The sequence below is a fragment of the Martes martes genome, assembly GCF_963455335.1.
Source record: "Martes martes genome assembly, chromosome: X".
Taxonomy (NCBI): Eukaryota; Metazoa; Chordata; class Mammalia; order Carnivora; family Mustelidae; genus Martes; species Martes martes.
The window spans coordinates 71,790,052-71,817,172 of record NC_137897.1 but is presented as its reverse complement, the minus strand read 5'-3'; the positions used below and the strand labels follow the sequence as shown (position 1 = coordinate 71,817,172).

Sequence of the window (27,121 nt, the reverse complement as noted above, 5' to 3'; positions counted from 1 at the left end):
TTATTGTGAGGAGTAAGATCATGTGTGTCAAAAGCTTTGTTTAAAACACAGATCTCTAGACAAATGCTGGGTGTTTTTGTGGAGCAGTAGCATCGTACTGTAAACATTGTTAGTCTTTGGTGCTTGTGTTGTCAGGAAGAGGCCTAAGCTACATTTCTAACATATTTTTTTTTAAACAGGGCCCCCTAAAAAGAGTGTACACACTGAGAACATTGCAGGGGTAGAGCAGGATTTGAATGAACCACAACCATAGACTAAGAGCACATATGATAGAGAAGCCTGAAAGGTAACCTCAGATATGAAGTCTATTAACATGTCCATATGCCTGTTATTCACTTATCTTCAGGCTATGACTTCTTTTGCCCTCCCCTTCAACCTAAATTCAACTATGCTGAATCTAATTGGTTTATGAGCATATTTGTTGAGAGAGCATTACAATAAATTTGTCCATGCTATAGATGTGAGGAAGCAATTAACTGGGACAGTAGAGTGAAAAGAACATAATATATCTAAAAACAGTTTAAATCCTGTCTTTGTCATTATTATTAACTTTCTTTTTAATCACGCAGGTAATAAACTACCCAAAAACAGCACAGAAGAAGAAATACATCCTTCCAGACAGGGTGGATAAGGAGCCCTAAGGTAAATTTGATTTGTCTAAGTTTCTATCTTAAAATTTGATGTATATTTTGAATTCGACTCACTATATGCATACACATATGTGATAAGTTACTTAAATGTTTCCCCTCCGAAAAACTGAGTAAAAATGCATGCTACAGAAAGACATGCCCTGCATGTCTTTATCTAATACTTTCTTCCAATTTCTGTTTAAGAGATATGGATGTGGATGAGAATCCTCCAAGCTCAAACATGGCTCAATAATATGCTCCATGGGTATTTATTAAACTCCTTAGGGTATACCAGGTGCTATGCAGAGTGCTCTGGGTTTGAAGACGGAATGGACACACTTTCTGCCCTTTAGTACCTCCACTGGGAGAGACAGACTGAACTGCATTTCAGATTCAGAACAGATAGGCACAGGGAGCTCATAGAGCACATCAGAGCGGTCAAGGTTCCAGGACACCTTCCCAAAGAGAATGATGCTTGAGCTAAGTCTTAAGGGTATAATTAAAGTTAGTATTTGTTGACAGCCTACTATTAGGTACTGTGCTAGGCATTGCGGATACAATAGTGAGCAGGACAGATATGTCTTGCTCTAAGGGCTTTCAGGCTATTGGAAAGCATATTAAACAAAACTGTGTTGAGCAATTACAAGGCAAAGAAAGAGGGTGAAGAGCATTTCAGGCAAAGGAAATAACAATAGCATGTGCAAAGACACTATGGTTAAGAAATTGGGGGCATCTGGGGGAGAAGGCTTCTGTTGCCAAGAGAAAAAGTAGAACAGATAAGCAGTTCCCAGATCATGAAGGACTTGTAGGTCTCACTGGTGTGGACTTAAAAGGGAGAAGACGTTGTAATACAAATGACCTCTGCTTAGAGTGTGTAAATAAACTTGAAAATGATTGACATTATTTTGAATAAGGTTGGGTTTCACTGTCCTCAGGCAAGTGAAGCTACATTTGAAATCCCATTAGAGGTATGTGTAAAAGATGCATAATCTTACTGCAAAAAGTGAAAAAGTCTCTTCCTGATATGGCTTACATCCGACTTTACTGTGATTATCTCAGCCCCGCCCCATCTTAATTCTCAAAGTTTGTTTTTAAGCATTTTTCTTCAGTTAATGTAAACAGTAATTAAACAAACACCTTTCCTTCCTAAATCAGGGTCATTGGTCTCTCTTGGAAGTTAACATGTATAAGAAACCACTACTATCCTACAAGGATTTGCCCACTGATTATGAAACAGGCGCCTTATGAAACAAGTATACAGTTCTAGGACTGATCTCACTGCTCCTGCATTCCTTTGTTTTTACCTTCCTGGGACACACAGATAACTTGGTGGAGGGAGAGACCTCTTTCCTCTCATGCTGAACAAAGAAGGAGGCTCTAACATCAGTTGGGATATCAAAAGTTTATGTTAGACATACTGACCTGTGGTCTCTTCCTCTGGGCTTCTCATGAGTTTAGCATCCAGTTAACTTTAAAAACTGAGCCCTAGGAGAAAAGAAAGATAAAAGGCGGCTAAGATCTATATTTCTTCAAACTGACCTTAGAATTCTTTGTTACCCCCAGAGGTTTCTGATGAGCCTCATAGTATCCCTCTTGCTTTCTGTGTCTCCCTTCTGCTGAACGTTCTCTTTTAAACAATCTGGGTCATTAATAAAGAAATGAAAGGAAACATGGATTAGACAAAAATGAGAAATAACCCCCTTTAGGGTCATGGAAAAACATTTGTGATATAAAGTTTGCCTAAGAGTAAACAAGTATTTATTAAGCATATACTATGTGCCAACACCAAAACAGATGTTATGCAAAAAAAAAAAAATACCATTCTCCTATAATGTTATATATGTCTTCCTGAAGAATCTCCTGTTCTGTAGAATTGCACACTGAGGAAAAATGGATTCTAGGGAAACATGGTTAAGGAAGATATTTAAATTCAATGCAACTTTATAATCAGAGCAGTAATGAAAATAATAACCATTCTAACAAGATTAAATCTACACTGGCATTTGCTCCAACATCACAACCCTCAATGCTTGGTAGCCTTCATGCTTCTTCCTTCCTGTTGTGGCTCCTCAAGGGCATTCACTTTGAATAGATTATTATCTTCATCAAAATTAAAAATATAATTGGGAATGCCTGGTTGGCAGTCAGTTAAGCCTCTGGCTCTTGGTTTCAGCTCAGGTCTAAATCTCAGGGTCCTGAGATCCAGCCATTTGTTGGGCTCAGCAGGGAGTCTGCTGGAGATTCTCTACCCACCTCCCACCCCCGCCCCCCCATCTGTGCTCTCTCTATCTCCCCAAAAAATTAATAAATCTTTTTTAAAAATCTAATTTAAGAGTACCCAACTTTTTAAAACCTGTGGTGAAATGTCTTCACAGCTTTGTTCTCATTAGTCACAGCTTCACCAAATAGTTTAATGTAAGGAACTTAAGAGGTGGTTGAAACCACTAAACCAGTTATACTGAAGGGGCAGAGTCAGGTGCAAGATTATTCTTTCTTCCTTAAAGTCTTCATACATTGCTAGAATTTATGCTTAATTGTGAGAAAGCTTCCTCCTCATCATCTCAGAACTTCAAGAGCTAAGAAAATTCACATGTGAACCAACTGGACTTCCACCTTATTTTGACATAATTCTTCTATTTATCAATTGCTAATATGCTTATTCGTGGTACACAAATGTAATGAAACAGACTGTAAAATAGAAAATCTTTGCATCAATAGCTATAAAATCTACTTGAGAAAACAAACAACTAATTTGTGAAACAGTGAGAGAAGATTAGCTGCCTAAATTGGAGATACTGACTCTAAATTCAATATAACGTGGTAAAGGTGTGAGCTTGGTTGGACCTAGAATAGATGAAGAAGTTCTCAAGGAGAAGGTAGAACTTGAGCTGCTAAGGTATGAAGCAGAAATCAGACATGAAAAGGCAAAACTAAGGAAGTAAGGAAAAGACAACATGTAGAATGATCTGGAAACAATACTGACCAATGATGTTGAGTGGCTACTGGGGCTTGAGGAGAATGCTGAGAACATAGATGTTGAATAATAGTAGGAAACATGGTTATCCCCCTAGCATTTTCCCAGAATGTAAACAGATTTGAATGTAAGACACAGTGGTAGTAACAGGTAAAGTTCTTTAGCAGGAATGTTATAAAATAAAGAAGTAAGGAGCTGGTCTGGCAGTGGCATGCAGAATAAATTTTTTTTCTTTTTTTTTAATTTAAATTCAATTTAGTTAACATATAGTACAGTATTGGTTTCAGGAATAAAGTTTAGTGATTCATCACTTACATATAACACCTAGTGCTTATCTGAACAAATGCCCTCCTTAATGCCCATCACCCATCTATCACATCCCTCTACCCGCCACCCCTCCAGCTACCTTCAGTTTGTTGTCTATAGTTAAGAGTCTCTTATGGTTTGCCTCCCTCTCTGTTTTTAATTTTATTTTATTTTTTCCTCCCTTCCCCTATGTTCATCTGTTTTGTTTCTTAAATTCCACATGTGAGTGAAATCCTTACGGTATGATGACTTTCTCTGACTGACTTATTTCAGTTAACATAATGCACTCTAGTTCCATCCATGTCATAGCAAATGGCAAGATTTCATTCTTTTTTATGGCTGAGTAATTTTCCATTGTGTGTGTGTGTGTGTGTGTGTGTGTGTGTGTACCACAACTTTATCCATTTTTCAATCAGTGAACAAATGGGCTCTTCCCATAATTTGGCTATTGTTAATAATGCTGCCATAAACACTGGAGTGCATGTATCCCTTTGAATTAGTGTTCTTGGATAATTATCTAGTAGTACAGTTGCTGGATCACTGCGTAGTTCTATTTTTGACTTTTTGAGGAATCTCCATACTGTTTTCCAGAGTGGCTGCACCAGTTTGCATTCCTACCAACAGTTTAAGATGGTTCCCCTTTCTTTGCATCCTTGCCAATACCTGTTGTTTCTTGTGTTGATTTTAGCCATTCTGACAGGTGCAAGGTGATATCTCACTGTAGTTTTGATTCGTATTACCCTGATGATCAGTGATGCTGAGCATCTTTTCATGTGTCTGTTGGCCATCTGTATGTCTTTGGATAAATGTCTGTTCATGCCTTCTGCACATTTTTAACTGGATTATTCATTTTGGGGGTATTGGGTTGTTTTTTTGTTTGTTTGCTTTTATTTTAAGTAAACTCCATGCCACACGTGGGGCTTGAATTCACAATAGATGTTGAGTTTGCTAAGTTCTTTCTATATTTTGGATACTAACCCTTTATCAGATATGTCATTTGCAAATATCTTCTCCCATTCCGTATGTTGCCCTATAGTTTTGTTGATTTTTTACTGCACTGTGCAGAAGCTTTTTATTTTGATGAAATAAATCAGTCAGAGAAAACAAATACCATATGATTTTGCTCATATGTGGAATCTAAGAAACAAAAGAAAGGAGCAACAGGGGAAAAAAGAGAGGCAAATCAAGAAACAGAACAGAGATGAACTGGAAAGGTAGATGATTAACTAGAAAGAACAAACTGTTACCAGAAGGGAAGTGGGTGGAGGGATGGGTTAAATAGGTGATGCAAATTAAGGAGTGTGGTTGTTGTGATGAGCACGAGGTGTTGTGTGGAACTGTTGAATCACTGTATTGTATACCTGAAACTAATATTACATTGTGTTAACTAACAGGAATTTAAATAAAAACTTTAAAAAAATAAAGGAACAAACTGTTCCTCTTCACAGATTACATACAGGAAACAAAGGAAAAGAAAGAGTAGACAAGAATTACTAAAATGTTGGCCCAAGGAAATAAAAACCTAGTAGCAAACTGGAAGATAGTATCTCAAGGTATTTGGCATTTGCAGAGAGAGCCATGCCAAAGAGCCTGGTACCCAAAAACTAAAGAGACTAATTACAGCAGGACAGGAAAGCTAAGAAGCTTCCTGTAGTCACCAACAGGAAAAGACTGGGCAGGCTGGTAAAGCAAAAGAAGAGTTGCGTAACAGTAGGCAGTAAGCAGGCAGACAGCTTGACTCTAGAAGTCTAGCATTGGATGTCCTGGGAGGTAGGCAGACAGAGAATAGAATCCAGTCTGGTAGCAAGCAATAAGCAGATAAGCAGGAATCCACTGATGGAGATTGGGATTAAGAAACAAATTAGTAATCTCTTAAGAGGTATGGCAAGACACTGCTAAATAAGGCAGGGCATCAGGCCTAAAGAAATTGGCATAACAGATGAAATCTACAAAGAGAGGTAGACAGAGGTGAATAAAAGATGGCAACAAAGACACCCAGTTTGTTTCACTGCTCTGTGAGATCACAGTAGGACTAGAAGCAATAGGTCCACTTGATGCTAAGCCACAAACTATTGAAATACTCCTCCTTGAATCCTCTCTGACTAGGAACTCTTAAGATAGGTCCCAGTGCAGGAAAAGTAGACAAGAAAAGGCCTGGAAAAAACAATGACCAAAAGTGGTCACTTACCTAAGTAAGGGTTAATGTGGTTGTAATGATTACAGGGATTAGGGCTGGAAGCCAGGCAGCTAAAACATAGCCCCACAAAAATTAGTCCAAGACTATGGTGCCAATTTCTTCTTTTGGGGAAGGTGCTGTGGGATGTCTGAGTGGCTCAGTCAAGTGTCTCCCTTCAGCTCAGGTCATGATCCCAAGGTCCTGGGATCCTTTCCCATATCAGGTTCCTTCCTTAGGGGGAAGCCTGCTTCTCCCTCTACCTGCCACTCTCCCTGCTTGTGCTTTCTTGCTCTCTCTCTGACAAATAAATAAATAAAATCTTAAAAAAAAAAACCAAAGAAAGTGCTGAGACTAATAGAAACTGAGAATTCCCAGATTCATGCCACCTATGGTTTATTATATAGTATTCTAAAAACCAACACTTTGAACTTTATATGGAGAATATGCTTCTAACAAAGAACAGACCTCCCTGTCAACCAAAGTCCCAAAACCCCAAAGCAATTTTCAAGAGTAGCCTAACAGGTCATAAATGGTAATTGTCCTGTCTATAAGTTAGTAAGACATAGTTATAGTAATAAACGGTGAGGGAAAAACTTCCAATTTGCTTGCTAAACTATGTGGATCAGAGAAACACACATTGGTGTTAATAGGGATGCTATTTAAGAAGTTGAGGGGTTTTTTTAGAAAAAAAAATAGTATGTAGAAACAGTCTCTTGGAGATAAATGTAGTTTAAAAGTGACACTAAAATTATGCAACTAAAATCTATTGTCTCTCTTACTTTGTGGTTTATTTTCTGACCTTTTCAAAATATAATTAATTATGAAAATTAAAGAAAACATATTTGACATCTGTACATAATAGCTTGTTTTCATATCTAGGCATCAGTAGTTAGACAAGTCTTACAAATAGGTTATTTGGGGGCAACTGGATGGCTCAGTCGGTTAAGTGTCCCACTGTTGATTTTGGCTCAGGTCATGATCTCAGGGTTGTGAGATCAAGCAGTTCTTCTCTCTCTCTTTCCCTCCCCCCACTGCCCATCCCCCTCTGCATCTCCCCCACCACCCTACACATGTGCATGCACTATCTCTAAAAAAAAAAAAAGGTTTATTTTGTTTTATATATTCTCCCACATAAATCTTCAGTTTTATTGATACATAATTCACAAATCATACATTTTGCCCTTTTAAAGAGTACAGTTCAGCAGTTAATATATTCAGAGTTGCATAGCCATCACTGCAATCAATTTTAAAACATTTTCATCACACCAGAAAGAATCTTGTCTTTAACCATAACCCCTCCTCAGTCCTCCCAAACAACACCCCTCCTAACACAAGGCAACCACTAATCCACTTTATGTCTCTCTAGATTTCTCTATTCTAGGCATTCACATAAATAGAATCTTACAATGTATAGTGTTTTATTTTTTTTAAGATTTTTATTTATTTATTTGACAGAGAGAGACACAATGAGAGAGGGAACAGAAGCAGAGGGAATGGGAGAGGGAGAAGCAGGCTTCCCACTGAGCAGGGAGCCCGATGCGGGGCTTGATCCCAGGACCCTGGGATCATGACCCGAGCGGAAGGCAGACGCTTAATGACTGAGCCACCCAGGCACCCCAATGTATGGTGTTTTATTAACTGGAATCTTTCACTGAGAATATTTTCAAGGTTCATCCATTCCACATCAGTTTTTATTTGTTCATTATTACCTGTTTGTTCCTCAGACATAAATACAAATCAGTTGTTCAAGCCACCTACCCTGCTATACACACAGTGACAAGATATACCTTCCTACAGTTGCAAAGAGTTGATATTCTCATGTGAATACCAATCTTGTCCTTCTCCTGGCAAAAGCAGGAAATCAGGGTTTGATTTTCCTATACAATGATATAATAGAAGAATTTCTTTCTGACCCAGGGCTTGATGTATGGAAATGACCACAAACACCACATTTAATGAAGTATACATTATGTGCCAGAACAACTTCTAGAAGTTTATATAAACTAATTAAACAGGACAACCCAGAAACTGATTACATTAAATTGTATATTACCTCATACAGTATTGGAGAATACGTAGTTCTTATCCTACTTATTTTTTTTAAAGATCTTATTTATTTATTTGAAAGAGACAGTAACAGAGATAGCAAGAGAGAGCACAAGCAGGGGGAGGGGCAGAGGGCGAGGAAAAAGTAGGATCCCCACAGAGCAGGGAGCCTGATGTGGGGCTCCATCCCAGGACCCTGGGATCCTGACCTGAGCCAAAGGCAGACCCTTAAGTGACTGAGCCACACACACACCCCTATCCTACTTATTTTTAAGTCTTCCAATTCAACATATTAGAAGCTAAAATGTGCATCTACATTGGCATCAGATTCATTCAGAAAGCCTTCTTTAAGATATGCACATGAATTTTTTTTAAAGATTTTATTTATTTATTTGACAGACAGAGATCACAAGTAGGCAGAGAGGCAGGCAGAGAGAGAGGGGGAAACAGGCTCCCCGCTGAGCAGAGAGCCCAATGCGGGGCTTATTCCAGGACCCTGGGAACATGACCTGAGCTGAAGGCAGAGGCTCAACCCACTGAGCCACCCAGGCGCCCCTGCACATGAATTTTTAAGAAAATTTTTGGGAAAGACTTTTAATCACTGGGTGATTCCCTGAGTACTAGATGTAAGGATATCTGTTTTGCTGCTGCTTTTATTGTTTTTTTTTTTTTTTAACAAATAGCCCTGTAACACTGGCTTTCTGCTGCTTCCAAAACAAGGACTAATGTGAGCTACCATTCTCATCAGTACTAGCAGCTTCACCTGACACCCTGATATTATATAAGGACAGACCCACCTCTAAATCCTATGAACCAACCCTGCTTTGCATCAGAATTTTCATCCTTTAATCTTTCATCATGTTGTTATTTTACACCATCAGAATACCTCAAAGCCTTGGCTTCAATAGTGCCTAAATTAAAATATGCAGGACTGAGTTTGATCCCAGATCTACAGAATAAAACTTTTCCATTGCAGGTTAATCTCTATATGTGATCCTACAATAATATATAACTGTCATCAGATTACTTTTCCTTTTTACATTATTTTTGATGATTAAACATGATATAGGACATAAAGTAATATGATTATATTTTAGCTAGCATGGTAGAACTTATACATATCATTTTAATTATATTAACAAATATTGAGTAGTAAATATGTCCAGGGCATGGTGCTAAGAATAGGTGAATGATAGCACCATTCATGATCTCATTTGGCTTAGGATATTGTCAAGGCAACTGACAACAGCTCATCTGACTGCAAAAGAATATTACAGAAATGTATTGGAAGAAGAGAATGGGGAAGCTTTTTTTTTTTTACAAGGTTTTTTAAATAAAGGTTTTATTTATTTGAGAAAGAGAGACAGAGATAATGAGCAGAAGGAAGGAGGCAAAGGAGGAAGGAGAAGCAGACTCCCTGCTGAGCAGGAAGCCTGATGTGGGGCTCCATCCTAGGACCCTGAGATCATGATCTGAGTGTAAGGCAGATGCTTAACCAACTGAGCTACCCAGATGCCCCCAGAATGGGGAAGGTTTTATGGAAAAGCTGTATCTTTAAATATAAGTAGGACCCCAAAAGCTAGAAATTAGAGGAAAGGGCTTTTGAGGGAGAGGGAACAACATGAGCAAAAGCTTAGAGAAAGGAAAATGTGGGCTGCTCCTGGAAATTATTTAGTCATCTAATGGAGCTAGAAGGTAGGTTTTATGATTGTATAGTGGGTGATAAAACTGAGAAAGAGGGGCCAAATTAGGAAGACCTTGAATGCCATTCTGAATTTATTCTGTAACTGTGGAGAGTTGCCAGAAATATATGAAAAGGAAAAACACATGATTAGACCTGTATTTTAGAAACAGTTCTCTGGCATTGGTGTGTAGAACGGTTTATAAGATAAGAAACTGGAGACAAGGAGATAAATTAGGACAGCACTTTCAAAAGCCATTCTCTTATTGGAGAATGAGTACTTTGGCTCCACCTGACTGCCAGTTACAGAAACCTGACCTAGTGCAGATATCCAAAATAGTCCAGAAAAGGAAAAGTTAGAAAGATGAGCCAAGGCAAAAGTCTGCTAAGAAAAACCAAAATAAACATAGTGCAAAGGTTTAAAGTCCCTGTTAGATTTGGCTTATAGATCCAGGAGTTTTCAAGTTACAGTCAGGATCATAACTGGATGTCTTACAGGAGGAATGAAAATCAATGGTAAACAACCTGGAGGCATCCATAACTTAACTTGTTGGTTGGTGGATAGGAAATGCTTAATTGAGTTGGGCTTTTTCATGATACCTAAGGCAATAAATAAAATATTTCAGTGATAGACATGCAATAATAAGACTATCATTTAGAACAGTAGAAGAAGGAATGAAAAGATGGGAACAGACTTCACAGATTATATTTGTAAGATCTAATGACCTGGTATAGGAAATAAGGGAATGGGAAAAGTAGAAGATAATTCTGAGGTTTCAAACCTGAGTTACAAGGAGAGTGATAATTTTGCAATGCAGATTAGGAATCAAAGAGGAGAAATATATTTTGAAAAATATGATGCTGAGTTATGTATGAAAGATGCCACATTTTAGGGGCATCTGCGTGGCTCAGTGGGTTGGGCCTCTGCCTTCGGCTCAGGTCATGATCTCAGGGTCCTGGGATGGAGCCGCATCCAGCTCTCTGCTCAGTGGGGAGCCTGCTTACCGCACCCCCCCCCCCGCCCCGGCTGCCTCTCTGCCTACTTGTGACCTCTGTCTGTGAAATAAATAAATAAAATCTTTAAAAAAAAAAGATGCCACATTTTAGGTGCCTGCCAAATATGCAGATGAAGACATCATTAAAGATTAGGTCTTGTGTTTCTGAAAAAGTTTGGCAATGGATGATTTAGTCATTTACATAGCAATATTAGTTGAAGATATAGTAGGTGGGATCACCAAGGAAGAGAGTGGGGAGGGTTATGAAAACCAAAGAAAGAAGTTTATTGAAAGCTCATTTTAAGTGTGGACAAGGGGAAAGTAGTCATCCAAGGATATAGCTTAGCAGTTTATTACTAATAGTAGGTTCTGAGATTTCATTTCAGTGTGACAGGGATGGTGATGATGCCATCATACTAGAATGCAGATTGGAAATCTGAAAGAAGTATTTTTTATGCAGGATGGCTGGATGCTAAGAAAAATATCAGACAGGTAGGATAGGATCCAGGAAAGTGCAGTAACACAGAGACCATACATTAATTTTGACGACATGGTAGCCAGCAGAAATATCAGAAAGGATGAGGTCTTTGGTGACATTAAAGACAAATCAGGAAACCAATGAGCAGATTTCTTTTTGGAAACACACATTTGAAAGACTATAGATACATTAAAATAAAACTGACATTGGTCAGAACTCCACTTCTGAGATTGCTTTCAGAAACAGTTCACCAGCCAAACAAGAAAAACAGTCTGGTTTTTTCATAGAGTGTACTTGCTCTTGACATGTACATGTGTCTCTGCCAGCTTCTTTCTCTTTTACTTGTCTTTCTTCTTCCTCTTCTCCTTTCTTAGTTCATTATCCTTCCCATCCTGCCAGATGTAGTAACCCTTCAGTCCCTGTTCCATGTCTCTGCTGATATTGACCTGTGACCAGATACAGAGCAGAGGGTCTATATAAGGTCTGAGACTAAGTACAAGGTGCCAGTTGAAACTAAGAACTATGGGGAGCAGTACTCAGAATGTATCAGAAAGTAGACTGACTTTCATAATTTTATTTGTGTGCTAGAAGCCTACCCTAAATGCGAGAGGTTTTTGACCTGAAAATTACAGTAAGTTAAAGATTGCTTAGGTATGCCCTTATATACTAAAAAGCATACATAAACCACCCAACTAGATAACACATAGATAAATCTTTTATTTATCATGTTAATATATACATATACAAACATGTCCATATTAATAATGACACACACAGAAAATGAGTATGAATATGAATGTTTCTCACATTTATTTTGGTTATTCAGGAGTAAATTACATTCACTCTCTAAATTTATTCTTCCTCACTGTTACTTCTAGAATGCTGAACTAGCTTAATTTGGACAGTGAACTACCCTTTGGAAATATGTTTCAAGAGCTCTGTTTCAGGTAGCTCTAAATCCTGCATCTTGATTCTGAGTTCTTACCTCTAAAGAGCACAGTGCATTTCTACCTTTAGCGTAACCCAAAATCATTGACTCTAATTTAAAGACTTGGCCCTGGATAATTACAGCAAATCAGGATCCATAACCACACCTGCCAGCTTTGCACATTAACGCCATTCACAAAAAAGGGCTTAGAGGACAAGTCGGGAGATAGATAGGTGGTTAATATAAACAGTGTTGAGCTAGAACAGTGGTTCTTAAAGTATTGTCCCCAGACCAATAATATCAGCATCACCTGGAAACTTCTTAGTACTAAAAATTCCCAAGTAGCAATTCACACCTACTAGATCAGAAACTCTGGGTTTGCAATCCAGCAATCTGTGTTTTAACAAGCCCTCTAAGTGATTTTGATGCATGCAAAAGTTTGAGAACCACTGAGGTAGAATAAAATAAATCGTGAGCAGGAGGGTTATAAGACAGAGGAAAGAGAAAAACAAGGTACCCGCAAGGGAAATGGCATTGAATGAAGGAGAGGAATACTGAAGGAGGAGTACATTGAATTGTATCACTCCAACTGCCTTCTCAAGAACAACTCGTCCATTCAGATATTTTAAAAGTGCTAAACTACATGTTTTAAATGTAGCAAGAAATGGAATGGAATGGTAAACCAGATGTTGACTGAAGGGCAAGAACAGAGTCAGGGGTAAATGGTATATGAGATGCATCAAATCCAAACCAGCAGAAGCTATCAAGAGTGGAACAAAACACAACAGTGGTAAATGAACAAAAAAGGTGAATTGGTTGCTTCTAATGGTTTAAGGAAACTCTGATGCCCTATCACTCAGTACTATGCTACCAGAGAGAAAAGTATCTCCAAGGTTGGGAATGGGGTCAAGGGGAGGGGATATATTTATGTTCCAAAATTATCTGAGTGGGTGCTTGAAAGAACCAAGATAATTAATGTAATCCAGGCCCTTGATATTTCATCAGGGAGTATGGTTTACAAAACTGCTTTATTCCACATTCACAGCTCTCAACTGTGCATAGAATTTCTAATGCCAACATAAATCAATGGGTCTATGAGGAAGTGGATATATTTAAATCCAAACAAGATGGTTTGTGAACTGGCCTTTGTCATATTTTATATACACTCTGTTAGGGGCCTTTATGGTTGTCAGTAACACAAAGTCTTTAAGGAGAGGAAACTAGGAATGGTGGAGACCCAAATATTTGGGGTCAAGGACCTGGGAGAACCAACTTATCTGTAAAGTATTGGGGAGGGGCAAAGAGATGGTCAATCAGGTAGAAGTCTTAGCAGTCTCCACTGTAATACAAGCAGTAGAAGGTATCTGACTATCTAGTTGGGTGGATAAATCAAGGCAGTGAGAGATCCATGCAAAAAATGCCTGTCTTCAGGATCGGGCAAATGGTGACCTGCCTAAGGCAAGTATCAGATCCATCTGCATGCACCACAGGCCCAAATTCTAAACAAAGAAGTAGTTCTCAGCCTATTTTCCATTGGGACTCACCTTGTAGATAAAGATCCTTGGTTCAAATCTGTGTCCTCCACTACTTGCTATGTAATTTGGGGCATGTTGCTTAGTTCCACTGTGCATGTTTCCTCATCTGTAAAATAGTACCTACTTCATAGTGCTGATGAGGACTAAATGATATAGTCCATGTCAGATGTCAAACTCACAAACTCAGGGTCTACTACATAAAGCAATGAATACATTGAAGATATTATTATGAAAGGAAGCATACATTATGGTTTGCTCTACCTTTTACAAGACTTCGGGACCTTGGCCAAGTATCTTAAATTTGTTATGCCTTAGTTTCCTCATAAATAAAATGAGATTAAGAATAATGCCTCCATTACAGGTTGCATTGAGAATGAGATTAATACATGTAAAATACTTACACAGTTCCTGGCACATAATAAGTACTCAGTAGGGGTGCCTGGGTAGCTCAGTCAGTTAAATGTCTGACTCTTGGTTTTAGCTCAGGTCATGAGCTCAGGGTCATGAGATTGAGACCGCCTTTAGGCTCCACACTAGGCAGGGAGTCGGCTTAAGATTCTCTCTTCCTCTCCTACTGCCCCTCATCCTCCTTGCATGCTTTCTCTCTCTAATAAAAATAAAATCTTAAAAGAAATAAATAATAAGTACTCAACAGATGTTAACTACAATTGTTATTCCTCAAAGTTCTGAGTAATTCCCTAAACTCTTTATTGAGGTATGATTGACATACAATAAGCTGCACATATTGAAAGTTCATGATTTTATAATGTTTGCATCTGAAAGAATCAAATTCATAGAAGCAAAGAATAGAATGGTTTGCTGGGGGAAGGGGGAGAGGGGAGTTGCTAATCAAAAGGTATAAAATTTCAGTTATGCAAAATGAATAGATTCTAGATATCTGTACAACATTATATCTATAGATAGCACTATATTGTACACTTAAAAATCTGTTGAGGATAGATCTCATGTTAAGTGTTCTTACCACAACAAAATAGTTTAAAAAGTCATACATATATAACCTTGTGTAACTATTACCTCAGTCAAGAAAATGAACATGTCCATTGGCCCCTAGAATTTCCTCCTGTCCCTGTGTAGCTCCTCCCTCCCACTACTGGCTTCTCCCTAGGCAAACACTGATTCACTTTCTGTCACTGTAGATTAGTTTGCTTTTTATACAGTTTTATATAAGTGGAATCATATAGTACGTACTCTTTTCTCTGGCTTATGTCACTTAGTATATTTATTTTGAGATTCAGTCATGCTAATGCATTTTTATTGCTGAGTAGTATTCCACTGTATGGATATACCAAAGTTTATATATTAGAGTACAAGTCTTTATGTATACATAGGCTTATATTTATTTTTTTTAAGATTTTATTTATTTATTTGACAGAGATCACAAGTAGGCAGAGAGGAAGGCAGAGAGAGAGGAAGGGAAGCAGGCTCCCCGCTGAGCAGAGAGCCCAATGCAGGGCTTGATCCCAGGACCCTGGGATCATGACCTGAGCCAAAGGCAGAGGCTTTAACCCACTGAGCCACCCAGGCACCCCTAGGCTTATATTTCTTTTGAGAGAATACCTAAAAGTGGAATTGGCTGGATCATGTGGCAGGTATATATTTAACTTGTTAAGAAATTCCCAAAACTATGGTGCATCCATACCATACAACCATTCAGCAATAAGAGGATGAGCAACTGATGTAGGAAAAAAAAAAAACAACAACAACAGATAAATCTCAGAATAATTATAGGGAGTGAAAAAGCCTGACAAGAAATAGTACATAGTAGGGGCGCCTGTGTGGCTCAGTGGGTTAAGCCTTTGCTTTTGGCTCAGGTTATGATCTCAGGGTCCTAGGATCAAGCCCTGCGTCAGGCTCTCTTCTCAGCAGGGAGCCTGCTTCTCCCCCTCTCTCTCTGCCTGCCTCTCTGCCTACTTGTGATCTCTCTCTCTGTCAAAGAAATAAATAGGGGCACCTGGGTGGCTCAGTGGGTTAAGCCTCTGCCTTCAGCTCAGGTCATGATCTCAGGGTCCTGGGATCGAGCCCCACATCGGGCTCTCTGCTCAGCAGAGAGCCTGCTTCCCTGCTCTCTCTTTCTGCCTGCCTCTCTGCTACTTGTGATCTATCAAATAAATAAACAAAATCTTTAAAAAAAAAAGAAATAAATAAAATCTTTAAAAAAAAAGAAATAGTACATGGTATATTGATTCCATTTTCAAAATATTCTTGGGAATACAAAATAATCTGTAGTGACAAAAAGGAATCAATAGGTGCCTGGGCATCAGGGGAGACAGAATGTAGGGGCAAGGAGATGGGATTAGAGAGGGACTAAGGAATCTTCTGGGGCTGAAGTATTTGTTAATTATCTTGATTTTGGTGATGGTTTCACAGTATATGAACATGTCATAGGTCTCAAATTGTACTTTTAAATATATACAATTTATTTTATATCAGTGATGCCTTAATAGAGCTGTTAAAATATGTCATGAAAAAAATGCCTCATAGATAATAAAAAAAAATAATTGCCAAAATATTTTCCAAATAAGTTGTATCATTTCACATTGCCAGCAACAATATTTTAGAATTCCAGTAGTCCTACATCTTTGGCATCCTTTAGCCATTCTGATCGATGTATGGTAGTAGTTGAAGGTTTTAATTTGCATTTCCCTAGCGATAAATGATGAGCATTTTTTCACAGGTTTGTTTCCTACCCAAATATCTTTTGGGAAGTGTCTGCGCAAATATTTATTTTTAATTGGGTTGATAGTTTTCTCATTTTTGAGTTTTGAGATTCTTCTTGTATTCTGAATGCAAGTCCTTTATCAAATACATGCTTTGCAAATATCTTGTCTCAGTCTGATTTGTTTTCTCATTGTCATAGCAGTGTCTTTTGAAAAGCAAAGGTTTTTAATTTTACTGAAATCCAGTTTACTAATTTTTATTTTATAGACTATACATGGTGTAGCATCTAAAAAATCTTTGCCTAACCCAGGTTCACAAAATTTTTCTCCTATGTTTTCTTCTTTATAGTTTTAGGTGTTACATTTAGGTCTGTGATCTCCTTTGAGTTAAATTTTGCAATGATAAAAGCTATAGATTAAAAATCAAGGTTTTTGTTCATTTGTTTTTGTGATTTGACAGCTGATTGCTCTACTCCAAATAAATGAAAAAAAAAGAAAACCAAAACAATCTTCTATGCACCTTGTACTTTTCTCCATCCTTCGTAAAAAGTCAGTTGCCCATATATGCATGGGTTTATTTCTGGACTATTTATATCATGTTTTATTCATCTATTTGTCCATCACAGGTCAATACTATGCTGGTTTGTTTCTTTGTTTTGTTTGTTTATTTTTTAGTGATTAGGAAAAATTTATTTATTCTGCACACACCAAAAAGACAGTTTGCAAACTAGGAGCATTCAAACCAAAACATGGAAAGAAACCAAAACATGAAATGAGGTTCAGGGAGACAGGTATATTGTTACAAAGCAGCTTATATAGTGAGAAAGCAGTGACTATTTATTTTTCATAGTGATTGGTATTAATATTAGAACTTTCATAAAAGATAAGGAATTGATCAGTGGTTGTCTCATATGAATCTTGAGAAACAGTCCCAGTTTTGCTTATGATTTCCAGAGGCATAGGAAAGAAATGAGCTTTATCAAGTTATATTTCCAAAAAAAGCTAAATTAGGCTTCACTTGTATGAGTAAACTGGTTTTATCTGCTCAGGCAATTTTCAAGCCTGGTCTCCATTTCTTTCTTAACATCCTTTAAGGACCTAACTGATAAAACTTGTCACTTGAAAGAGGAACACTTTGTAATAAATATTGTTGTGGCTTGGTATTAACAACTTTTTTTTTTAACTTTTAAAAAAAATTTTAACTCAATTAATTAACACACAGTGTATTATAAGTTTCAGAGGTAGTTTAGTGATTCGTCAATTGCATATAACACCCAGTGTTCATTCCATCAAGTGCCCTCCTTAATGCCTGTCACAGTTACCCCATTCCCAACCCACCTCCCTTCCAACAACTCTCAGTTTGCTTCCTGTAGTCAAGACTCTCCTACGGTTTGTCTCCCTCTCTGATTTTATCTTATCTTACTTTTCCCTCCCTTCCCCTATGTTTATCTATTTTGTTTCTTAAATTCCACATTTGTGTGAAATCATATGATATTTGTCTTTCTCTGACTGACTTACTTCACTTACCATAATACCATCTAGTTCCATCCAAGTCATTGCAGATGGTACAGTTTCATTTTTTGATGGCTAAGTAATATTCCATTCTGTATATTATACCACATCTTTATCCATTTATTGTCAGTGGACATCTGGGCTCTGTTCATACTTTGGCTATTGTGGACATTGCTGTGATACATTGGAGTGCATGTGCCCCTTCAAATCACTATGTTTGTATCCTTTGGGTAAATACCTAATAGCGCAATTCCTGGGTAGTAAGGTAGCTTTATTTTAACCTTTTTGAGGAAACTCCATACTGTTTGCCAGAGTGGCTGCACCAGCTTGCATTCCCACCAACAGTGTAAGAGGGGCCACCTTTCTCCACAACCTTGCCAACATCCCTTCTTTCCTGACTTGTTAATTTTAGCCATTCTGACTGGTGTGAGGTGGTATCTCACTGTGGTTTTGATTTGTATTTCCCTGATGCTGAGTGATGCTGAGCATTTTTTCATGTATCTATTGGCCATTTGTATGTCTTTTTGGAGAAATGTCTGTTCATGGCTTCTGCCCATTTCTTGGATGGATTATTTGAGTGTTGAATTTGGTAAGTTCTTTAGAGATTTTGGATAATAGCCCTTTTTTCCACTGTATATTTTTTCCTGCTTTGTAGAAGATTATTTGACTGTAGAGTTGAGGGTCCATATCTGGACTCTCTACTCTGTTCCACTGGTCTATGTGTCTGTTTTTATGCCAGTACCATGCTGTCTTGGTGATCACAGCTTTGTAGTAAAGCTTGAAGTCAGGTAACGTGATGCTGCCAGTTTTATTTTTTTCAACATTTCCTTAGCAATTCAGGGTCTCTTCTGATTCCATACAAATTTTAGGATTATTTGCTCCAGCTCTTTGAAGAATACCAGTGGAATTTTGATCGGAATGGCATTAAAAGTATAGATTGCTCTAGGCAGTATAGACATTTTAACAATGTTTATTCTTCCGATCCAAGAGCATGGAATGGTCTTCCATCTTTTTGTGTCTTCTTCAGTTTCTTTCATGAGTGTTCTGTAGTTCCGCGAGTACAGATCCTTTACCTCTTTGGTTAGGTTTATTCCCAGGTAGCTTATGGTTCTTGGTGCTATAGTAAATGGAATTGATTCTCTAATTTCCCTTTCTGTATTTTCATTGTTAGTGTATAAGAAAGCCACTGATTTCTGTACATTGACTTTGTATCCTGCCACATTACTGAATTGCTGTATGAGTTCTAGTAGTTTGGGGGTGGAGTCTTTTGGGTTTTCCATATAAAGAATCATGTCATCTGCGAAGAGAGTGAGTTTGACTTCTTCATTGATAATAGCCCTTTACATGATAAGACATTTGCAAATATCTTCTCCCATTCCATAGGTTGCCTTTTAGTTTTGTTGATTACTTTGCTGTATAAAAGCTTTTTTATCTTGATGAAGTACCAATAGTTAATTTTTGCTTTTATATCTCTTACCTTTGAAGGTGTGTCTAGGAGAAGTTGTTCTAGCCGAAGTCAAAGAGGTTGTTGCCTGTGTTCTCCTGCAGGATTTTGATGGATTCCTGTCTCATATTTAGGTCTTTCATCCATTTTGAATTTATGTATAGTGTAATAAAATAGTCCAGGTTCATTTTTTGCATGTGGCTGTCCAATTTTCCCAACACCAGTTGTTGAAGAGACTGCCTTTTTTCCGTTGGATATTCTTTCCTGCTTTGCCCAAGATTAGTTGATCCATTTCTGGATTCTCTGTTCTGTTCCATTGGTTTATGTGCCTGTTTTTGTGTCAGTACCATTCTATCTCAATGATTACAGCTTCGTAATGGAGCTTGAAGTCTGGAATTGTGATGCCACCAGCTTTTCTTTTCTTTTTCAACCTGCCTTTAGTTATTTGGGATCTTCTCTGGTTCCATGCAAATTTTAGGATGATTTGTTCCAACTCTGTGAAAAATATACAAGGTATTTTGAAAGGGATTGCATTGAATATGTAGATTGATTTGGGTTACACAGACATTTTAACAGTATTTTTCTTCTAATCCATGAAGATGGGATATTTTTCCATTTCTTGTTGTCTTCCTCAATTTCTTTCATAAGTGTTCTATAGTTTTCAGAGTACAGATCCTTTAGCTCTTTTGTTAGGTTTATTCCTAGTTATTTTATGGTTTTTAGTACAGTTCTAAATGGAATCAATTCCTTGATTGTCTTCTCTTCTTTCTCTTTCTTCTGTCTCATTGTTAGTGTATAGAAATGCAACTGACTTCTCTGCATTGCTTTTACATCATGCCACATTGCTGAATTCCTGTATGAGTTCTAGCAGTTTTGAAGTAGAGTCTTTTGAGTTTTCAATATAGAGTATCGTATCATCTGCAAAGAGTGAAAGTTTTACTTCTTTGCTGACTTAGATGTTTTTTATTTCTTTTTGTTGTCTGATTGCTGAGGCTAGGACTTCCAGTACTATGTTGAACAACAGTGGTGAGAATGAACATCACTGTCATGTTCCTGATCTTAGGGGGAAAGTCTGTTTTTCCCCCTTCAGGATGATATTCACTGTGGGTTTTTCATATATGGCTTTTATGACATTGTGTTATGTTCCCACTGTTCCAACACTGCAGAGAGTTTTAATCAAGAAAGGATTCTGTATCTTGTCAAATGATTTTTCTGTATCTATTGAGAGGATGACATGGTTCTTGTCCTTTTATTAATGTGGTCTATCACATTGATCAATTTGTGGATGTTAAACCGCTCTTGCAGCCCAGGAATAAATCCTACTTGGTCATGGTGAATAATCCTTTTAATGTACTGTTGGATCCTATTTATTGGCTAGTATCTTGGTGAGTATTTTGGCATCCATGTTCATCAGGGATATTGGTCTATAAGTCTCCTTTTTGATGGGGTCTTTGTCCGGTTTTGGGATCAAGGTAATGGTGGCCTCATAGAACAAGTTTGGAAGTTTTCCTTCTATTTCTATTCTTTGAAACAGTTTCAGAAGAATAGGTATTAATTCTTCTTTAAATGTTTGGTAGAATTCTGTTGGGAGGCCATCTGGGCCTGGACTCTTTTTTGTTGGGAGATTTTTGATTAACTGTTTCAATTTCTTTGCTGGCTATGGGTCTGTTCATGTTTTCTATTCCTGTTTTAGTTTTGAAAGTTTATATGTTTCTAGGAATGCATCCATTTCTTCCAGATTGCCTAATTTTTTGGCATATAACTGCTCATCATATGCTCTTATACTTGTTTGTATTTCTTCAATGTTGGTTGTAATATCTCATCTTTCATTCATGATTTTATTTATTTGGGTCCTTTCTCTTTTTGATAAGACTGGCTAGTGGTTTATTGATCTTATTAAGCCTTTCAAAGAAACTGCTCCTAATTTCACTGATCTGTTCCAATGATCTCCTGATATCTCTTTCATTGATTTCTGCTCTAATCCTTATTATTTCTCTTTTCCTACTGGATTTAGGCTTTATTTGCTCTTCTTTTTCCAGCTCTTTTAGGTATAAGATTAGGTTGTGTATTTGAGACTTTTCTTGTTTCCTGAGAAAGGCTTATATTGATATATGGTTCCCTCTTAGGACTGACTGCCTTTGCTGCATCCCAAAGGTTCTGAACTATCATATTTTCATTTTCATTTTTTTCCATGAATTTTTAAAATTCTTTAATTTCCTGGTTGACCCATTCATTCCTTATTAGAATGCTTTTTAACCTCCATGTATTTATGTTCTTTCTAAATTTTCTCTTGTGATTGGGTTCAAGTTTCAAAGCATTGTGTTCAGAAAATATGCAGAGAATAATCTCAATCTTTTGGTATCGATTGAGACCTGATTTGTGACCCAATATGTGATCTATTCTGGAGAATGTTCCATGTGAACTAGAGAAGAATGTGTATTCTGTTCCTTTGGGGTGGAATGCTCTGAATATATCTGTGACGTCCATCTGATCCAATGCGTCATTTAAAACCCTTGTTTCCTTGTTGATCTTCTGCTTAAAATATCTGTCCATTGGTGTGAGTGAGGTGTTAAATTACCCTCCTATGATTTGTATTATTAATGTGTTTCTTTAATTTTGTTATTAATTGGTTTATATAATTGGCTATTCACCAGTTAGGGGCATAGATATTTACAACTGTTAGATTTTTTTTTTGAGTTGACCCTTTTATTATGATATAATGTCCTTCTTTATCTCTTATTACAGTCTTTGGTTTAAAATCTAGTTTGTCTGATGTACAGATGGCTACCCCAGCTTTCTTTTGAGGTCTGTTAGCATGATAAATGGTTCTACCCCCCCTCAACTTTCAATCTGGAGGTGTCTTTGGGTCTAAAATGAGTGTCTTGTAGACAGCATATTAATAGGTCTTATTTTTTTTATCCTTTCTGATACCCTATGTCTTTGGATTTGAGCATTTAGTCCATTTGCTTTCAGAGTAATTACTGAAGGAAATGAATTTAGTGCCATTGTATTACCTGTAAAGTTGCTGTTCCTATAGATTGTCTCTGTTCCTTTCTGGTCTTTGTTACTTTTGGGCTCTCTGTTTACTCAGAGGATCCCCTTTAATATTTCTTGCAGGGCTGGTTTAGTGATCACAAATTCTTTTAGTTTTGTTTGTCCTGGAAATTCTTTTTTTTTTTTTTTTAAAGATTGTATTTATTTGTTTGACAGAGATCACAAGTAGGCAGAGAGGCAGACAGAGAGAGAGGAGGAAGCAGGCTCCCCACTGAGCAGAGATCCCCATGCGGGGCTCGATCCCAGGACCCTGGGATCATGACCGGAGCTGAAGGCAGAGGCTTTAACCCACTGAGCCACCCGGGTGCCCCATGTCCTGGAAATTCTTCATCTTTTCTTCTATTCTAAATGACAGCCTTGTTGGAAAAAGTATTCTTGGCTGCATATTTTTCTCATTTACCACCTTGAGTATATCATGCCAGTTGTTTCTGGCCTGCTAGGTCTATGGACACATCTGCTGCCAGCCTTATGATTCTATCATTGTAAGTTAAGGACCTCTTGTCCTGAGCTTCTTTCAGGATTTTCTCTTTATCTCTGAAATTTGCAAGCTTCACTATTATATGTAGAGGTATTGACCTATTCTTATTGATTTTTAGGGAAGTTCTGTGTGCCTCCTGGACTTGAGTACCTCTTTCATTCCCCAGATTAGGGAAGTTGTCAGCTATAATTTGATCAAATAAACCTTCTGTCTCTTTCTCTCCATCTCTCCCCTCTTCCTCCTCCTCTGCCTCCTCCTCCTCCTCCTGCTCCTCCCCTTCTTCTGGGACCCCTATTATATTAATATTATTTCACTGTATGGTAAGGCTGATCTCTTAAATCCTCCCTTAGTGATCAAGTATTTTTTTTTCTCTCTTTTTCTCAGCTTTCTTATTCTCCATCATTTTGTCTTCTATATCACTGACTCTCTCTTCTGCCTCATTTATTCTAACAGTTAGAGCCTCCATTTTTTACTGCATCTCAGTAAGAGCCTTCTTCATTTTGGCCTAATTAGATTTTAGTTCTTTTATTTCTCCAGTGTGGGATTTTTCCAGTGTCTTCTGTGCTTTTTTAAGCCCAGCTAGTATCTTTATAATCATTGTTTTGAATTCTAGTTCAGATATCTTACCTATATCCATACTGATAAATTCCTGGCAGTGAGTACTGCTTCCTTTTCTTTCTTTTCGGGTGAGTTTCTCCATCTCATCATTATGTCCAGAAAATAATAGATGAAAGAGAGAGAAAAGACAAAAATAGCAACAACAACACCAGGAAAATACAGTGCAAATCAGAAGAAAGCAGAATCAGAGAAAAAAAGAAAGGAAAAAAAAACATCAAACAAACAGTAAAATAGTCAAAACAATAAATTGGATCCTGAGTGTACTTTGATCTGTTTGTTAGAAGAAACTAGATCCTAAATAGGAAGGAATGAAAAACTTATATATATAATAAAACTTAAAGACCGAGAAACAATTAAAAATATGAATGCTATATACTGTTTTCCATAATAGTTGAAGTTTTGTAGTTCTCTATCATCCATAAAGTTGGTATTAGCCAGATGTTCCTGCTGGTCTTCTAGGGGAGGGGCCTCTTTCCCTGATTCTCATGTTTCTTTGCCCAGATGGAGTTGCATCCCTTTTGCCAGGTGGCTGGGCTCAGTGTAAGCAGCTCCAGACTGCACTGCATGGCACTCTTTTGCTCCCTGAAGGCTTTCAGCACTGGGGGGTGGGGGATTAAAATGACGACACTCTGATCTCTAGCCCCAGAAGTGAAAGCTGTTTGGCAGTTTTTTTAAAAGTTAAACATAGAGTTGCCATATGACTCAGGAATTTCACTCTTAGTTGTATAACCAAGTGTATAGAAACTATATGTCCTCACAAAAACTTATATGTGAATATTTGTGCCACCATTATTCACAGTAGTCAAAAGATATAAACAACCCAAATGTCCATCAACTTATGAATAGATGAATAAAATGTGTTATATCCATACAACAGCTTTTATTCAGCTATAAAAAATAACTGATTCATATTACAACATGGATGAACTTTGAAAACATTATGGCAAGTGAAAGAAGCCTATCACAGAAGTGTCACATATTGTGTGACTCCATTTACATGAAATGTCTGGAATAGGCAAATCTAGAGAGACAAAAGTAAGTTAGGGTTTTGGAGGAGGGGGAATGAGAAATGACTAATGTGTATTAGGTTTAGTTTTCAGATGATAGAAAATGTTCAGGCATTATAAAATGGTGATGGTTGCACAACTTTGTGAATATACCAATAACCACTGCATTGTTTACTTGGAAAGGGTTATGTTATGTGAATTATATCTCAGTTTAGAATTGATTTTGTATGGTGAACAGCCATAGAAAACAGAGATACTGTTTCCCTCCAGAGATTGCTGTCCATTATAAATGACAAACTCAAGATTCCCCTCCTATAATGTGCCTTACTGCATGGAATCTTCTAGTCCTCTTTCAGTAATGCTGTGGGAATTGGGGCTCAGGGAAATGGTACAAATACTGATATTCCAGCAACTGCTATTGCTGGTGTTAATAAACTATTCTTTGACTGTGACCCTGGAGTTTTGTGTCTTCTGCCAGCATCTATGAAACTTGTTAACTTTTGCATAGAATAAAATCTCAGACTCTACAAAGTTCTTGACAAGGACCATAAAATTAATTTAGCTGAACTTTCTCATTTTATTTTTTCAAATCTCAGTCATATAGCTTTGCATTTTATTTCAAGAAAGCTGAGGAAGAAAACATCAATAGGAAGAAACCATTGGTTTCTTTATGGAATGGGTTTATCAACCCTTAACAGTTTTGTCCTTAAATTAGCATTTCTCATGCTATATATCTTTTTGCTAGACTCATATCATTTTAAATATACAACTCAAAAGAGGATTCTTTGTCCTTTTCTTTTGTGACACCTGCTGACCAAAAATCTTCTTCTACTTCTAATAACATCTTTGAAAGACTAAAAAGAAGAAAGATCTATAATGAAGATTCACTAGTATATTTAGAGATTTGTAGGATAACTTTTATAAGATAGGTATCTGCTAAGTGATAAAGTACTTGATAATGAGTTGGGTTATCTTTCTACTTTTGTATCCCAGTTCTTATATATCATTAGGGATTATTCTAGTCTTGGCAAACAATTCAGGAATACATTGTTTTAACTGTCCTTGGATTTCAGAGTTCTTATAATATAGCCTTGAGTTCAATGATGGCTTACTTATGAAAGCCAGTCAAGACTGGTTTTTAATTTGGATAACACTCTGAAGTCATGACCATCACATTAATACAAAAATGAACATATTTAAGCTGATTTTTTCTACAAATAAAAACAGCATTTTATAAGTTTTCTAAAAATATATAGTTCGATCAAGTTTTAAGAGTTTAGCAAAACACTAAATAGATGAGTAATTTAAGTCCTAAAAATAATAAGCTCCAATACCTTATGCAGTAGTATTAATTAGGCAATATTCTGGGGCTTAATACTTTCTTTTACTTTGATTGAGTAACCATGGGTCTAGCTAATTTGCTCCTTCAATATTGCATTTCCTCTGTAGTAATATTTAACACATTTTATTGTACTTGCTTGTTTATATTGTTTTCCCTCCTTTAGACTGAAAACTCCTCAAGAACAAGAAATGTGTTTCCTTGGTCTTTCTAGCCCTAGCACCTATGCCAGTGCCCAGAACAGGTATTCAGGAATAGTTGATGATTTCCCTTGCAGATCAGACTTTAGAAAGGTAACTCACAGTCAGCAAGATTTTGCCAAAAATATGAGTTTTAAAATTATGTGAAAAATTATGAGCAACCTTTCTTTGTATTAATTTATTGCTATGTGCTGAATTGCATCCTCATAAAATTTATATGTTGAAGTCCTTAGTATCTCAGAATATGACTTTTTTTTTTATGATAGGGTCTTTAAAAAGGTAATTAAGGTAAAATTAGGTCAATAGGATATCCCTTAATCCAATATGACTCATGTTCTTCTAAGAAAAATTTAAGACAAAGACACACAGAGGAAGACCATATGAAGATACAGGGAAAAGATGGCCATCTGCAAGTTGAGGACAGGGACAGAGACCTGACAAGAAACCAACCCTGCCAAGTCTGAGACTTCCAACCACCAGAAATGCAAGAAAATAAATTTCCATTTAAGCCACCCAGTCTATTCATAGCAACTAATACAGTAACTGAAAGATTGTTTTGGTAAGTATGGAATTTTAAAAAGTTCTCATAGTCCTATGGGAATATTTATGTACACTACATTAGAGCCTCTTTTGTACAGAAAATATAACTTTACTGTGGCCCAGTATTTATATTTCTATAGTATCTTTCCTTCACATATATTTACATGCACACCGACAATTCTATATTCTGTCTCTCCTCTCTCTCGGTCTCATGGTTCTTTTTTATAAAACATAATTCCTCAGCTCTTGGGTAGAATCACAGTAGAAGGGACAGTTTATTCCCTCATCACATCCTATACTTTCTAAAGCATCTTCTAGGGGCGCCTGGGTGGCTCAGTGGGTTAAAGCCTCTGCTTTCAGCTCAGGTCGTGATCCCAGGGTCCTGGGATCGAGCCCCGCATCGGGCTCTCTGCTCGGCGGGGAGCCTGCTTCCCCTTCTCTCTCTGCCTGCCTCTCTGCCTACTTCTGTCAAATAAATAAATAAAATCTTATAAAAATATATA

General features: G+C 37.3%; 1 long non-coding RNA gene across 1 annotated transcript in view; it reads left to right on the top strand.

The window, feature by feature from the left end:
• Positions 1–27,121, top strand: part of LOC308336879 — a 104,962-nt gene that overhangs the window by 609 nt on the left and 77,232 nt on the right. The window contains exon 2 of the long non-coding RNA XR_013966273.1: positions 570–642. This is a non-coding gene — a long non-coding RNA (uncharacterized lncRNA). The remainder of the gene's footprint in view (positions 1–569; positions 643–27,121) is intronic.